Here is a 17,341-nt window from a genome sequence, read left to right on the forward strand (position 1 = left end):
CTGCACCATTGTCTGATTTATAAACAAAATAATTCTTCTAAATAAATTCTTCTAAATCATAACAAACCACTGTTTTTCAACCCACTGTTGCTACTCTGTGTTTCCTGGCGGGGGGGAATATGGAATTTGGCATCAGAGAATCAGGTTGGAATCCGGCTCTACTGCCTCTTACAGGAGAACCTAGACAAGGTATTTGAACTTATTGAGCTCCAATTTCTCCAGTAAAACTGGCATAAGGGTAACCTGGCAGGGTAGCTGGGAAGATTCAGTAATATGATTCTTATGAAACCACTGTATACAGGGAAGCTTTATAAAATGTTCACTCAATTTCCACATCTGTAAAAATGGACTTTTCATTAAGTGATTCCAGAACCCTCTGGAAGTAGGATACTTAGTAGTGGTAGAGTTCCCTGATAGTCTGACAGTGGGGTACTTTAAAATCTTCGCTAACTATGGTTTCCCATAAAACACAAGAGGCCAGTGCCATGACCTCAAAATTAACTCAAAATACAAAAATTACATATATTAAAAAAACTGTCTTTGCCAATTCCTTAGGAAGGGGCACACTGGGGCTCCCATACTTCTGGTAACTCCAACACAGCCTGTTTTCCCTTTAGATCACTGGTTTTCTGTTGAGCAGCAAATGAAATAGATTATTTGTATATGGGAGCCATGTTTTATAAAAATCTTGACTCAACTCACACTCAGAATGGCTTGAGGAGTAGATGAAGCATATATGAAATATATGAACAAGATAAGTATATGAAAACTAATAGCTCCCAAGTAGATAATTCAAGTCTCTAGTTTTGTCCTCAAGTAGGGGCATTTCTCACTGAATGGAATGGTGGACAGGACCACACGACTTCCCACCTCTGTTCCTCCCCCTCCACTTCTCCCTCCATCTCTGCATCTCTTTCACAGACTTGTCCACTCTGTCTTCTTCTTCCCACCTCCTCCTATTTCCTCTCCCTCTCCCCCCAGAGGCTCTCTGTCTCTTTGACAGTTATTCGTTCATTTATTTATTCCTATTTTTCCTCTTTCTTTCCCTCTATTCCTCATCTCCTCCACGTTAGGCCAGAATATTTGCTTTCAAATTTGACTGTGACACAATAATAATATCATTTACATTGTTTCCCAGTACCCAGAAATGTGCTTATATTTGTGTATGAACATAAATATATTTGTAGTTGAAATGAAAGTTTCATGCATCCAGATTTACCCTTACTAAATATGACAATTCTGGTCTTTCACGTTCTATTCAAGAAAACTGTTTTAAATGCTAGTTGCAACTTGTTGATTTCTCACCACACAATTTGAAAAACACTGGTTTAGAATGCTGGCTTTGGAATCAAAAAAGAGCTGCATTTAAATCAAGGCTCTAATATCAGCTCTATACCAGCTCTATTCCTGCCCTTCAGCTTTCTCATCTGTAAAATGGAGATGATAATGCCCATCTCTTAGAATTGTTGAGAACATTAAATAGTATAATGGATGCAAAGCACCATGCACATTATGTACCCAGTAAATGTCATTACTAACATTTACCATAAAACTCTGTACACATTTTGCCTGTAATACACAACACCAGGAAGAAACAGAAATATTGGACAATCACAAATATATACACAAAATAGAATCACTTCTCAAAATCCATACTGTACCCAACTCAAATGGGTAATAAGGCAAAAGGCCAAATCCCACAGCCAAACGGTTCTCTTGATAAATACTGAGCCCCACCTCCCATAACATGACTCCTTGTGCACAGAATCTTGGTTTTAGAGGAAAGATTCCCTCTCTTACCAAGGATCCCTCCCAGGAAGGAGAGGAAGGAAAGAAATGGTAAGGAGGAAAGTGCCCTCCTGCCACTTGTGCCTAAGTCATAAAGCAGACGGGGATGAATTCATCTCCGGTATTTCTTAAATGAGCACCACTATCTTGGTACAGCTCAGAAAAGAGATCATTTTCAAAAGGAAAAGTCAAAAGAAATGTAAGTCTGCTCAAACTGTGTTTGTCAAGCTGTGTGTTTTTCTTATGCCGGCCCAATTTGAAGCCTTGTTAGGCTAAGGCTCATTTCTCCTGTCATTGAGGGAAAATGGTCTGTGATAAATAGCTTTAATTTCCTCACACCCTGAAGTCAGCCTCATAGCAGATGCACTGGAGCGGCATTCCAGATCTCTACTAGGCTGGGTGGGCAGCGACAGTGTGTTTATGAAAGAATCCAGTTGTGGCTGCCTGAACTTGGGCACAGTTGTTACAGATCCGTGCTGGAGAAAAAGAGAAGCAATCACCCTGTTCCATGAAAAGGAGGCTCTTTGCCAGACCCTTCAATTAAGACCCTAATAAATCCCTTTCTCTAAGACTTAAGTGAATATCAGGACCACCTGCAGGGCCTGTTAAAACACAGATCACTAGGCCCCACCCACTTGCTGATTCAGTAGGTCTGGGGTGAGGCCTGAAAATGTGCATTTTGAACAGGTTGCCAGGGGATGCTGGGGATGCTGGTCTGGGGCACAACGTCCAAACTATTGCTATAGGATGTGACTAATTCAAATAAAAGTACTATCATATATTATTATATAGAAGCACTATAATAGAATATGGAAGACTACATCTTCCAACCTTATATGTTATAGACCAAAAAAATGAAGACACAAGCTTTGCTTTAGAAGAGTTCAAATTGTTGTACCATTAGCTGTCACGATCTCTGTGGAGTTGTAGAGCACTCTTCTCATTTTTACTGATGGAGAAGAACAAAGCTGTGAGTGAGCAGTCCAAAGTTAAAGCACTTTACAGTTTGCAAAAGCACATTCACATCCATTATCCCATTTAATCATTGCAACAGTTATTCAAGTTAGACCAGGACATTTTTATCATTTTTTTGGATAATGAAAGTGAAGCTCAGGCAGGCTAATAACCAATTGAAAGTCACAGAGCTGTATGCAGGGTGGACACTAGACCAGAACACAAATAACCTGAATCCTATCTTTTTTCCACTGAATTGGTGCTATTTCATGGTTAGCTAGGAGCGTTCGTCTTCGTTAGTAAAACCACGTCATGGATAAAAGGTGTGATTGTCTTCCCCCATCACTCTGAAAGATGTTGGACAAGGGATAGGCTTTCCACTTAGGAGACGGGAAAACTGAAACACTTAGTCATCCTGGTAAAGTGTCTGAAAGGAGCTGGGAATATTGAATGCCAAGGGCTCTCCCTCAGACTCAGCCCAACTGTCACTACCCTCAACCTCAGATGTGCTCAAACTGGAGTGTGCACTGGGATTGCGTGGAGGCCTGTGAAAACAGATTCCTGGCCCCATGCCCAGTGTTTCAGATTAAAAAACTGGTGGTCTGGGCAGGGGTTTGGGGGGGGGGGGTGGCAAGAAGTCTACATGATGCTGCTGCCGCATCTTGGAGAACCATTGCTCTACCTTACAGGACCTTCAAGGAGAAAGTGACACACAGGTGTAATTGTTGAATGAGAATTTCCCTGATACTTCATCTATTATTGTACCAGCCCTTTAAACTTCTCAAATGATCAGAAAAATGCACTAAAGAATTTATTTTTTATTTTTTAAGAATTTTTTTAAAAGAAGTAATAACATAAGAACTTTGCCTAAAGTCAAAGCCTCATTTCCTTTAGAGGAACTTAGTGATGTGGAAGGAATATCTCAGCCTGTGCACCTACCACCACACTGAATGATTCTAACCATCTGTATGTCTTGAGTAAATGCATGTCATGAGTTTAGCACAATGGTTCTCAAACGGTGTTCCCCAGAAGAGCAGCAACAACATCACCTGGGATATTACTAGAAAAGCAAATTCTCAGGCTTCCCAGACTTGCTGAATCAGAAAGGAAGTGTCCAGCAATCTGCATTTTAATAAGCCCTCCAGGGGGATCCTGATGCAAGCCTAAATTTGAGAACCGCTAATTTCACACAATGACTGGCACTTTCTGCTCAAATAAAAATAGCTTCTACAGATATCCCCATTTGATAAGCTCTTGGGAGGCAGGAGCCAAGACGGTCCTGTTCCCCACGATTTCTCAAACCCATGGCTCAAAGCAGACACTCCAGGATGCTCTGGTTTCTCTTCAGATCTAGAAATCTTTTGCCTTTTCAAAGCAGACACTCCAAACTCAAAGCTTCCTGTCCAACAAATGAATGCCTACACCTCTAAGAGATAAGCACTTTCAAATTTCATGCAAAGAATTTCCTAATCTTTGTTTTGGGGAAGGGCAGGAAAAGGGCAGTGGGGGACATAAAGATTTTTTCCTCCAATAGTGTCAGAACTGATTGGTGACCAAGTGACCTGTGACTTGGGAAATCCAACAGATTCACTCACCACTTTTCTGCCCCTTCTCCTCGGAAGTTAACAATACCCGCAAGGTATTTTTTTTTTAAACAATTTTTTTCAATGTTTTTATTTATTTTTGAGAAGAGAGAGACAGAGCATGAGTGGGAGATGGGTAGAGAGAAAGAGGGAGGCACAGAATTGGAAGCAAGCTCCAGGCTCTGAGCTGTCAGCACAGAGCCCCACGTGGGGCTTGAACTCATAAGCCGTGAGATCATGACCTGAGCTGAAGTTGGAAGCCCAACCAACTGAGCCACCCAGGCGCCCCTCCACAAGATATTTTTAAAATGGTTCTCATTATTCCTACCATCTCGGGGAAAGCATCTCCTCCTAAAGAGAGGATGTTCTCTATGTCAGCTGTGGTGGGGCAGCTGGGGGTGAGGAGGGGATCTCGTGGCAGGCAGCTGCCCAGACATGCCCTTCTTTATTTTTCCTTTCTTTCCTAGTTTTCTGAAATGGGCAATGGCTTTATCTTGAGCCAGAAAATATTGAACAAAAGCTATAATAAGAACAAACTGATCTATTGTTAGATCTTGATGTGGCCTCTAAAGACCACGTTCTCACATCACAAACTGGAAGCAGCGGTGCTCAGAATGACAATAGTTATTATTATACTGACAAGGCAGTTCTCCAGATTTCTTATTTTCCTAAATATGGCACTTGTGGGTGTGAAAAAGATCGCCTTAATCCATTTTTTTAATGAAAACATTTTAAATAAAAACATCATCTTCTCATATGTTGAAAAAACCTATGATTAATATGCCACAACATTCCCAAAACTACTGGGTGAGAGAATGCCTTGAGAAGGCACTTAGATGCAGACACTGTCTCTGCTGAGCTGCCTCAGTTTCCCCAGGGAGCTCTATCTTGTGTAAGGTGCAGGCAAATTGGCATAAAAAAAACCACAGAAACTGATGCCCAAGTTAACTGGTGATGTCTGCTGCTTCTGAGAGATTAAGAGGATAAACTGTAGGGTCAGGCTGAGGTTCAAATCTGGTCTCTGCTGCTTATTGGCTCTGTGACCTTGGGCAGCTGATGTCACTTCTCTGGTGGTTTTTCCCATTTGTATGTGGGTGTAGTGAATACTACTGATGTGCCACCCAACCTCCTTACCAGGCGCACCCCAAAATATAACTGACACACTCAACCAGCTGCTGTGAACGCTGGCTGCCGTGTTAGTCTCTGCTGGGGCTACCGCAACAAAATGCCACAGACCGGGGACTAAAACAACATTTACTCTCATCGTTCTGGAGGCTGGAAGTTCGAGATCCAGCTGTTGGCAGGTTTGGTTTCTCCTTGGCTTGTGGGGGGTTGACTCTCTAGCACTGGTTTTTCAGGGTCCTAATCTCTGATCTCCTCTTCTGATAAAGACACCAGTCAGATAGGATTAAAGCCCACCCTAACAGCCTCATTTTAAGTTAATCATGTCCTTAAAGGCCCCATCTCTAAATACAGTCACATTATGAGTTACTGTGGGTTAGGGTTCAAAATATGAATTTTAGGGGAACATAATTCAGCTCATAACAATTGCTACAGGGCACAAATGCCCTTCTCCAGACAAATGCTCTCAGGTCAAAGAATTTCCTTATCAAAGAGGTTATGTGTTCCCTCCACCCTGGAGCAAAGTCCTGGCCAACAACTTAATGACTCAAGTGGACCTGGCCCCCTCGTATCCCTCATGCTCCAGAGCTTTCTGTGGGTCTAGATATACCCTCCCCCTGAAACCAAAAGCTCTCCCTTAATAAAACACATACACCAGAATAACCATTTCAGGCTCTGCATCTAAGGAGCCCAATCAAAGACTTGGGGGTATTATAATAATACCTTAACTCATAGCTGTAACATACAATTCTATACGAGGTGGGTGATGTGCAATGATGTAAACACCTCTTAAAGGAAAATAGTCAGATGCCAGCAAGGTCACATTCTTTTATGTTATACATTTATTCCCTCAGACTTTCTACAAACAATACCTACGGACACTGCTAAAGTGAGTCATTTGTCAGATATAAATTATATCTCAGACAGCCAAATTTTTTATCTGTTGAGGTCTAATATACTTGCCCTGCTCAAAGTTTTCTTTTCCTTTCTTTTTAAAGTTTATTTTTATTTATCTTTTGAAAGAAGGAGAGAGAGAGTGGGCACATGAGTGGAGGAAGGGCAGAGAGAGAGAATCCCAAGCAGGCTCTGCACTGCCAATGCAGAGCCTGATGCAGGGCTCGAACCCACAAACCATAAGATCATGATCTGAGCCAGATCAAGAGTCAGATGCTTAACTGTCTGAGCCACCCAGGCAGCCCTCAACGTTTTCTTAAAATGCTCTATCTAGCACAGTGTCTAGAACGTAGTAAGTGCTTAATAAATGACCATTACTATTCCCTTAGCAGGTAAAGAATGTTTGTTTTCTTCACAGTTTTCATACCAAATATAAGTACCTATCATTCTAATTTTAGTAAACGTGCTGCTGAAGCAGGCACCCAACTGTAAGCATTTAGAAAAATACCTGACGAGAGTGCAGGGAAAGACAATATGATCCCTCTGCCAGAGACAAGAAGAGGACTTTGGCCTTACTCCAGAAAAGGGGTTGGGAAGGAGAGTAGGAGGGGTCAGAGCCAGCAAGCTGGTGGCACATCAAATACTTGGTGTAGTAGGCGAGAGACTGGGTTTGCTGTGTGAATCAAAAGGTGCCAAAGGAGGCCACCAGCCTCAGAACATGAGATGGAGGTGGACGGAGCCTGCCCATCAATTACAAAGAGAGCTCTGGACAAGCTTCTGTTTGAGTCAAGCTTCCCAAATCTTGGGACAGGGCATCCAAACTGATGTCTGGGTTACCTCATCCTTGGTACGTCAAAGAAGCACTCATGTATAAAGGGTCAACAGCAGAGCTACAGCAAACTCCCCAGGTAGCGGCGACGTGTCTTTCAGGGAGACAGCTGGACTCCACCATGGCTGAGTCCCCAGCCTTTCATTCTCCCAGCAGCTAATAAAGGCACTGGGTCTGTCACCCTTGGACATATCTTCCCTTGCACTGTTAGAAGAAAAAAACTGGCTCGGAAACTTTGCTGTTTTGGAAAAGGCATTTTGCCAATTTCTAAACTTCAACATACACTGGGTTTATTTTTCCTTTTCAATTTTTAAAAGCCATCCCTCCCTGCACTGTGAACCATGAAACGGGTTTTCAGGGTTATTCAGTGAGTCATCAGCGGGGCCAAGTTCTCAGGGTGTCCTAGTTCCCATCAGCAGCCATTAAGATTGCTCATGGGAGCTCAGAAGTCCTGGAGGGGGAAGGGTACGCTCGGAAAATAATTTTCCATGTGAATCATCCCCTTTTATGGATACCATGGGTCCCTGCTGGAGGGCCTGGAGAGGCTGTTACTCCATATTCCAAATGCTGCTGCATCTCTATTTCATTACAAAGAGCCCCCTTCTGGGCCTGTGGGAAGCAACTGTAATTTTCAATCACCATAGTGTTTAGTGGGGCTGGAGGCTTACAGCAGCACATTTGCTAAGGAACATTTTGAACCAATGTTCAGTCCAGGGAAAGATATGGACATCCCCCAGTGAAATGAACACACTCATACTCCAAAGCAGAAATGAACACTCCAGATAATGTCTTAACACGCAGCTTTTGCAATCACCTCCAATCTTAACACAGGATGCCACAAATTCTGCCTAATGCACTCACTACCATGTCTCTCTTCCCCATCTGTCTCCCCCACTGCCAATAAAATGGGGTATGAAATCTTCAGGTTGGCAGTCCAGGCCTTCTATCACCTGGGTGTACTCTCTTTCCCAGACCTGTCTTCTCTTACCAATGAATTCCGTAGCTCTCAGTTAAAGGTATGCACCAAAAGGGATTCTGATTGGGTAGTCCTGGGCTGGGTCCAGGCAGTTTTATTTTTCTGATGGTTTCCAGATGGTTCTCTCATGTACCTTTAGATCAGGACCTTGGCTTTTGTGACCTGGACTCTACGTTTTCTCCTGAACTCACTCTTGCTTTCTAACCTCATTCCTTTCAAGAGCTCTCCTTCCAGAACTGCCTTGTCCAATATGGTAGCCACCATGCACAAGTGGTTATTAAAATTAAAATCAATTACAATGAAATAAAATGACAAATTCAATTCCTTAGTCACACTGGCCACATCTCAAGCACTTGAAAGCCATCTGTGACAAGATCATAGAACACTTCCATCATCGCTGACAGTCCCACCAGACAGTGCTGTTCTAGAGTGTCCTCCTTTATATGTCTAGCTATGCTGGAGTACAGCCTCCAGTTTGGATTTGCCTAGACTTTTTTGAAACCCTGGGATGTGGGTCACTTCACCTTTCTGACCTTTTGTTCCTCCTCTGGCCAGCACACCCTCCACCACCACCAATCCTGATCCCTGCAAACAAGAAGGTACAACTACAGCCCCAGGGGTTTTCTGACTCTCCTAGTCCTGGACTTAACAGGGAAGAGGCAGTGACTTGATCCCACCCTAATGCTGGGCCTCCTCTGCATGTGCCCAGAGCCACTTCAAAGGACCCATCAAATCAAACCTTCTCATCTAGAGGATGCCTTTTCCACCTTCTTTTATATAGGACCAACAAGTAGAGCTTTTCCACCCATTTTTAAAGTTTTTATTTAAATTCTAGTTAGTTAACATACAGCATCATACTAGTTTCAGGTGTGCAATATGGTGATTCAATACTTCCATACAAATGGAATGTAGAGTTTTCATAGATATTCATCTCCCTCCCTTCACCCCAGAGAAAGGCGGCTCATGGACCTCCTAGATCCCCAAAGTAGACAATGTGTTTTACTGCATAGCAGGTATCACATCTACTTTATTAATCAGATCACTAACTGTAAGTGGAACTAAAGCTCAATTACAAACAATATGTTTATAGTCTTGGGGACATGGCAGTTGCTTGGTTTTATGTCTTTTTGATGTTCTCTTCTCTCACACGATAAGCTATAGGTTAGTATTAATAGTGTGACCTATTCTAAAATAAAGCTTCAAAACTAAGGCTAAAATTAGTCTTGTTGATTAGCTTAGCCGGCAGCATCACACATGAGGCTGTGAAAAAATTTTCTTAGCCAAAATGCATATTCATGACCCTTTTTGTAAGGAGAGCTAAATTAAGTACAGTACAGTGCCTTTCTTATATATAGGACTGCAGGTTCTGCTATGAGGAGTTCTTTGGGTGACATCTGTTTGACTGAGTGTACAAAAGCCTCCTCCCCCCCCACCCCCCACACACATGACAGAAATAAACTCCCATGATCCATCTGGAAATAGGTCTCCCTCAAGGTCTAAAGTGTGTGCTTTTATTCTACATGCCAATGTGATTCTCCCTTAGGCAAAACTATAACATTTCTCTGAACTTGTTTTTCTAGTTTAGAAAGCAAAAGTCAAAATAAGTAGGTAAGTTTGTCTTTCCTCCACCAGATGCAGAGAAATAAATACAGGCCAGAGAATCTACCCTCTCAAGGAGAAATATAGGGAGACTGAACAGAGACTCTGAAGGAGCTGGTACTCCCTCGGCCTTAGGGGTCTCATCTGTCAACAGGGGACAGTAATAATTCAGCACCCTAAAAGTTGGACACTGAACTAGATGATTTCAGGCTGTTTTCCTGCTCTAAGGTTTGCAAATGTAAGACATGGAAGAATCAACGAGATCAGCATGTATATGAATCCTCTGGAGCACCTGACGAAATATGAATTCTGACTAGTAGGTCTGAAGTGGGGCCTGGGAGTCTGAAATTCTGACATGCTTGGGGTGATGGAGATGCTGCTGGTCCATGAACCACAATTTGAGTAGCAAGAGATTCGACCACAGCTTTCTGCTCCTGGTCACTAAGTGTCTGTCAAGAAGTGAGATTACAACTAAGATTTTCATGAAGCTGAAGAATTTAAAGTGCTATCACAAGGAAGTGTCTGCCTGTGTCTTATTTTTCTTTGGCTATATTTCCTCATTAAACAGAAGCTCAGTTGCGTGGAATGCATTTAGCAATTTGTTTGTTGGCAGAAACAACACCTTGCGAGCCAAATAGGATTTCCTCTCTAATGAAATCCTGAAGTTATAATTTCTCTTTCCCACCTCTATTCTCCTGGAAAATGTTTGTTTCCCATTGGCAGCACCCCTCAGTTAACTGGCCAGCTGGAGACAGTCAGGAAACTGCCAGAAGATGCCTGCTGGTGTGGACGTGCTTAGCTCACCAATGTGAACAGGCAAACTGAATATGGCAAGATGGGCCAATGATCACAAAAACACGAGGGAAATCTACTGCACTGATACTGTGGGCATGGCATTCATTTAAATGTTTTAATTAAAGGGAGTGAATATTATACGCATCAATTTAGGCAACTTTTTATGGTCCTACTGAGGAAAATTTCTATTGCAATGTTAGATTTCCTGGGTGACCTACCCTTTCTGGACCTGGCCACTTCTTGTGGCATGAGATATGGTCTTAGAGAGGAAGGTAAGCCCATGTTTAAAAGGAGCTGTTTCACGGTTTATAAAGTCTAGACAAGCTTCCATTTACATATCCCCAAAACAGTAAGTAATAATTATTTACCTTTGTACAATCCTTCACAATTAAAGTGCTTTCAAATACTTTTTCTCTCTTAAGCCTCCCTCACAACACGGTATGATACGGGTAGGTGGTGTTAGCCCCCCATGTTGCAGACAAGGAACATAACATTTAGAGCTGCTTGACCCTTTTTAAGTTAATTTGAAAGTGGCAGACCCCAAACCACGTCTTCTGATTCCAGATCTAGTGCTCATTTGTATTAAGTCATGCTGACTACATAATTCTGTTTGGCCATTCCTTAGAGGTAGCCACTCGATTTCATCACATACTCACAAATGCAAATTTGCAAATGGTGACTTTTTAAATTCACTGCAGCCTCCATGTCTTATCCATAAGCCGTCTCTTTCTCTTCCTCTTCCCAACCACTATCTCTACCACATGCATACCACTAAATACTACAGAGCACTTTCAAGTAATGTCTAGAACCCTGACCAGAGGTTAAAATGTAATTTTTTACACGTAAAGTCACTAGAAAGAGCCATTCAGCAAAAATTACTGAATTAGTTATCTATTGCTGCATAATATCTATTACTGCCCCAGACTACAACTTAAAACAACAACACACATTCATTATCTCACACATTTTCTATGAGTTAGGAATCCAGGAGTGGCACAGGTGGAACGTCTGGGTTCAGGGCCCACCATGAGGTTTCAGCCAAGAAGTCATCTGGGGCTATAGTCATCTGTAGGCTTGATGGGGACTGGGACATCCAATCCTAAGCTCACTCATGTGGCTCTTGTCAGGAGACCTCGTTCCTTGAACAAAACCCTCTCCATAGGGAAGCTGTGTCCTTACCACACAGCAGTTGGCTTCCCTCAGAGGGAATGATCCAAAAGAGCCAGGCAGAAGCTGCAATATCTTTTGTTATCTAGCCTTGGAAGACACGTTTTTCAATTTCCACACAATCCCTACTGGTTACACAGGTCAGTCCTATTCAGCGTGAGAGAGGACCATTCAGGGGCATGAACACCAGGAGGCAAGAATCATTGTGAGGTATATTGGAGGATGGCCACAAAAACACTATGTAGAAATTTCCAGCTTTTCTTTCATTTTTTAGGAAAATACTTATTTTATCATCATGTATAAATAGTTGAGTTGTTATATTGAGGTTACATAATGAATCAGGAAAGACTTTACACTAGAACTCTCTCGTAATATCCAAGTTGGTGATATCCCAACTTTAAATGATTGTAAAGAGAAAAACATATATGTAACAGGATTAGGCTCATAATTAGGACACATAATGGATTTGAATAGTCACATACTAATGAAATTTCACATTGTTCCTCAAGTGGTCAAAGTCATATTTAGGGGAAGTAAGTATGTAATTATTTTTAGCCTCACATTACATTGCTAGAATTCTAAGTATTCACAAAACTCATGGGGAGAAAAGTGCCATAAAGCTAAGATGTGCCATAACCTACATGAAGGTGGGCATGAACTGATTAAACAGAGAAATGTACAGAATATGAGACTCTAGGGGCGCCTGGGTGGCGCAGTCGGTTAAGCGTCCGACTTCAGCCAGGTCACGATCTCGCGGTCCGTGAGTTCGAGCCCCGCGTCAAGCTCTGGGCTGATGGCTCAGAGCCTGAAGCCTGTTTCCGATTCTGTGTCTCCCTCTCTCTCTGCCCCTCCCCCGTTCATGCTCTGTCTCTCTCTGTCCCAAAAATAAATAAACGTTGAAAAAAAAAAAAAGAATATGAGACTCTGACTGGGGGACATTTAATGGGATCTATGCCAGAATTCTCTGAAGAAACAGAACCAATAGGATATGGAAACAGACAGAAAGAGACAGAGAGACATAAAGAGACAGAGAGACAAAGAGAGACAGAGACAGAGAGACAAATTATTTTAAGTTATTGGCTCTCATAGTTGTCGTGGGAGGCTGGCAAGTCCAAAATCTGTAGGGCGGGACAGCAGGCTGGGGGCCTAGGCAAGAGTTAATGTTGCAGTCTTGAGTCCAAAGGCAGTCTGGAGGCAGAATTCTTTCTTTCTCAGGGGGAACCTCAATTTTTTTCTCTTAAGATCTTCAACTGATTGGATAAGGCCCACCCACAGTGGTATTGGAGCAAACATCTGTGTACCATAGTCTAGCCACGTTGACACATAAAATTAACCATCATGAGATCTAACAGGAATATTCTTTCCCAACTTGGACTCTGGCAGAGAAGATGAATGGAGCTGGCAAAGAGAACTCAGATCTTCCATGTAGATTGCAGAAGTCCCAAATAAGTAGAATTCCAGGACACTTCTGGGATAAAGTGCCACCCCAACACTTAAATGCTGACTTGGGGACCAGTTACTTGACAAATGGAAACAAGAATCTACTTCCTACCTTGAAAATCTCTTGGTCTCTAAGTATTCATGGTAAACTGTCCACAGATCTCTGGTAGAGTTCTCTTTATAGTCATTCTCAGAAAATCTTGTCATCTTCATTTTGTTTGGAGTTTTCAAACCTTTCCGGTGAGTCTGACTGACTATTTGGGTCAAAACACTGATGGCCATCATGAACAACACCAAGGCCACCATGCAGAGTGGGATCTATGCAAGGCTTCCTTCTGGCAGGCGTGGGTACCCAGTGTTGCACAATGACAATAGAACAAGTATCTGTAGAAAAGGCTCAGGGAATATTAAAGTCATTTTTCCTTAACTATTACTGATTAGTGATTCAAATGGGGGTCCTTTGACAGAGACAGCAGACCAATAAAACCATCAAAGTGAATTTTTGAAAAAGCTTAATTCAGAAAAAAAACAGATAAGAAAAACTCCCCTATGTCTCTTATAATAGCCAGGAACTACTTCCAACTTAAAAAAAAAACAAACAACAACTAGGTGTCTTAGATTGGATTCCCCAGAAACAGACTCTGAGATGAGGACTTTCATCAAAGTTATTTGTTAGGAAAGGATCCCAGGAACCACTGGTAGGGGGTAAGGAAGTGGGACAGAGAGGGCTGGCAGCCATGCAAAGGGCCCATATCAAGCAGAGTCCCACAAGGGGTAATCATGGCTCACCACAGAGCTCTAGGCACAGTTGGTGGAGGCACTGGAACACTTACACTCTTGCACACATTCATCACTTTTAAAAGGCTGCCTTGGGTAACTCTGGGTGTGGGGGGGTGGTGCACGGCAGGAGTGAGGGGCAAATTCCTAGGCACTTCTGGTTCTCTTTGAGTACTGGAAAAGCAGCCTCTGGGAGTCTGAGAGCAGCCTTCCCCTCCCCCACCCCCAACAAAAGAAACATAGGTAGGAGACTGAGTCCAAAAAAATGGTAAAGGAATGGAAGGGGATATGGATGGAATAGTGACAGCAGCTGCTATATGGGGGAAATGTTTTTCTGACACTTCCTTCCTAGTTAGAAGTTCTATTTACTTGGTTCATCCAATCTGATACCCTCCTGTCACATACCTCCTCTAAAAACAAGTAATGGAATCCCAGGTGTTTACCTGTTCTTCATCCCAAAGTGCCCCCCTGAAGCACTTAACCCGACTCACATCTCCAGTCACTTCTTGGTTCTCTACATTTTTGACCATCATCACTTTCACTTCTTAGTTACCACTTACATTTCAATTTGATCACCCAGCTGTGACTCTGTCCCACCAACCCAAATCCCAAATCCAAATGAAATTTCAGTTTGCTTTGCACCCAGTCCATCCAACCCCATCAACTTGCTGCACAGAGCTCAATTCCTCAAGGACAGTGAACCTCCCTCAACCCTAGCTCCACTTGGTCTCTTGATCTGAACCAAGGTATTGCTGAATTGTTCAGCCATGGTGTTTATGGAATTCTAACTCATATATAGGTGGCAACATTCCCAAGAAATCAGCACTCACAAAGGAGAAGAAAAAAACCCTTGAAATCACAAGGTTCAGTGCCCTCTCCCTGTTAATATCCAGCTCCTCCTCTCAGCGCATATATGTTTTTGTGATCTGTGATTGTCCTCATCCAACACATAATGAAAAAGCCCAGGGCATGCCTACTGATTTGCATCAAAATCTTTTCACAAATAGCAATAATGCTAAGTCATCCCACTAGAAAATTAATTTCACCCTATTTAATAACTAAGAAGAAATGGATGTGCTATATATTTGCATGGTAACAGTATCAGAAGTGTTTGTTTCAGTGAAGACAAAGCCAAGTTTCAATAAAGGAAAGGAGGACATCCTGCAAGCAAATTTCATTTCAAATTTACGTTTTCCAGTGCCATTAGTGAATTTACCAACATTCTCAGAACCCAAAGACAACGGGCAGAAAATTACTTAGACCAAGGGTCGGCAAACTAGGGCCTATGGGCTAAATCTGGGCCTGCTTTTGTAAACACAGTGTTCCTGGAACACAGTCATAGCCTCTGTCATCCATGGCTGTTTTCTCTCTATGATGGCAGAGTTCAATGGCAAAGTTGAGTAGTTGTGACAGAGATAGCGTGCTCTGTAAGACCTAAAATATTTACTATCGACCATTTAAGAAAGTTTGTCCACCTCTGCTATAGACAGTAAGCAGTTACTGGCCACTCCAGATAAATACATTCAGAAACTGTGGAGCTGGGAGCTGCCTCTCCTTCAAATCCAGGAGCCTTCAAATCCACCAAGAGTCATCTCAGTAGAACTAAAGATATTCCTATCACTCTGGAAATTCCAAAGGATTTAGGAATTTTGCCTCATGAATCAGGGTCAAAGACCATCATTATGGTACTCTTATCCCTTAGGATATTACAAGGGTTTTGAGAGCTCTGTGCCAGGAACTGGGGATAGAGAACAATATATACATTTTCTATTGACTTCACAGAATCCAGTTTATATCTGTGGCTGAGGGAAGGATTCTCTGAGAACAGGACATTCAAATTGAGGCCTGAAGAATGAATAGGCATAGAACAGGTACACAGTGAGATAACATGATGTGGCTTCCAGAAGAAAGAACATTTGCAAAGGATGTGAAGTGGGAAAGATATGGGCATATCCAAGGGAAAGAAAGGAAGCCAGTGTAGCTGGACCGTCAGGAATAGAGTGGCCAACTATTCCAGTTTTCAGTGCTAAAACCGAGAAAGTCCCAGGCAACCTAGGACAGCCAGTCTCCCTAACAGGAGTGACATGAATCATAACATTGGGCAAGGTTGGCCAAGTGGGGAGCAAGTAAGCAGGGCCCTTGTGGGCCCTGTGAAAGGTTTTCTATTTTGTATTCGAAACACAATAGAAAGCCACTGGAGGACTTTAAACAAAGCAATGACAAACTCTAATTTACATTCTTAAAAGAACATTTTGACAGCCATTTAGAGAATGAACTAGTTGGAGGCCAGAGACTAGCCACAGGCAGGTTTAACACACCAGGTGAGGTGACAGTTGCTTAGCCTTGGGCAATTGAGGCATTAGGTGAGTGGCCTGGGAATGGATTCTCAGAACCCATGTTAGAGATGACAATCTGAGACTTGCAAAAGTTAGAGAATTTGTCTAATGTCATACAGCCAGTGTGTGGGAAGCCTGGACTTGACCTTTCTTTGTATTTATCAGGCAAAAGACAAAGTTAAGGAGATACATCCAACTACATGATCCTTAGTAGGATGAAAATTTCTAAGAGAAACAAAAGGGGGAAATAGATTTTGTATTTTATAAGTGATTACGGTTTCTCCGATTTGATCAATTGCAAAACTTAATTTAAGACACAAGTGAAATTCAAAATAAATAAACAAATAAATAAACCACAAGCAAAATTCATTGTTAAAGTGGTGGGATAATTTTTACCAAATTATTCAACAAGAAAAATTTACAAAAATGTGACAATGCAAATAGCATAAGTATTGTGCTGATTCCCTCCATAAAATGAAAAATGAGGATTGTAAACAACAGGGAGGAAGAAAAGGATTAATGTGAAAGTGAGAAAATGTTACGCATTTCTGACCTTAGGAACTGAATTAATAGGATCCTATTGAAAAGCCCCCAGAAAACTTAATAGGATAGAATAAATCTTCACAATGGAAAAGGTATATATACATAAAGATAAATATATTCGGGCCCATCCTTGTTTTGCTGTGTATTCTACTCAAAATGAGAAAACTAGAATTGCATTTATTCCATCAGTACATTAAACGCCTTTGTCAAATGCACCGAAAATTTTCATAGGCCATTCAACTAAAAATAATTTCATACCTTCCCAAGAGAAAATTAAACAAAATAAGAATATATTAATCTAAGATTATAACTACAGACACAAAAATAGAGATAGCTGTTGTGTAATTTATCAATGTTGACATAGAACAGTGTACCTAAAGATATGGTCTGAAATCCCACGCCTCCAGGGAAAGAGCACATTTTACTGTCGCCATACCTCCCAGTCTCTGATTTTATTTCCGTAACAATAAAAATGGAAAATCAACCTGCTCTAAAGCATTGATTGCATTTGCTGATGCTACAGCTCTCCAAGGACTAT

At 41.9% G+C, this 17,341-nt stretch overlaps 1 protein-coding gene across 3 annotated transcripts in view; it reads right to left on the minus strand.

Moving 5' to 3' along the window:
- NEK11 (NIMA related kinase 11) overlaps nt 1-17,341 on the minus strand; it is a 275,516-nt gene that overhangs the window by 111,292 nt on the left and 146,883 nt on the right. The gene's annotated exons all lie outside the window — the stretch shown is intronic.

This window comes from Prionailurus bengalensis, chromosome C2 (genome assembly GCF_016509475.1).
Source record: "Prionailurus bengalensis isolate Pbe53 chromosome C2, Fcat_Pben_1.1_paternal_pri, whole genome shotgun sequence".
In the NCBI taxonomy this organism is placed as follows: Eukaryota; Metazoa; Chordata; class Mammalia; order Carnivora; family Felidae; genus Prionailurus; species Prionailurus bengalensis.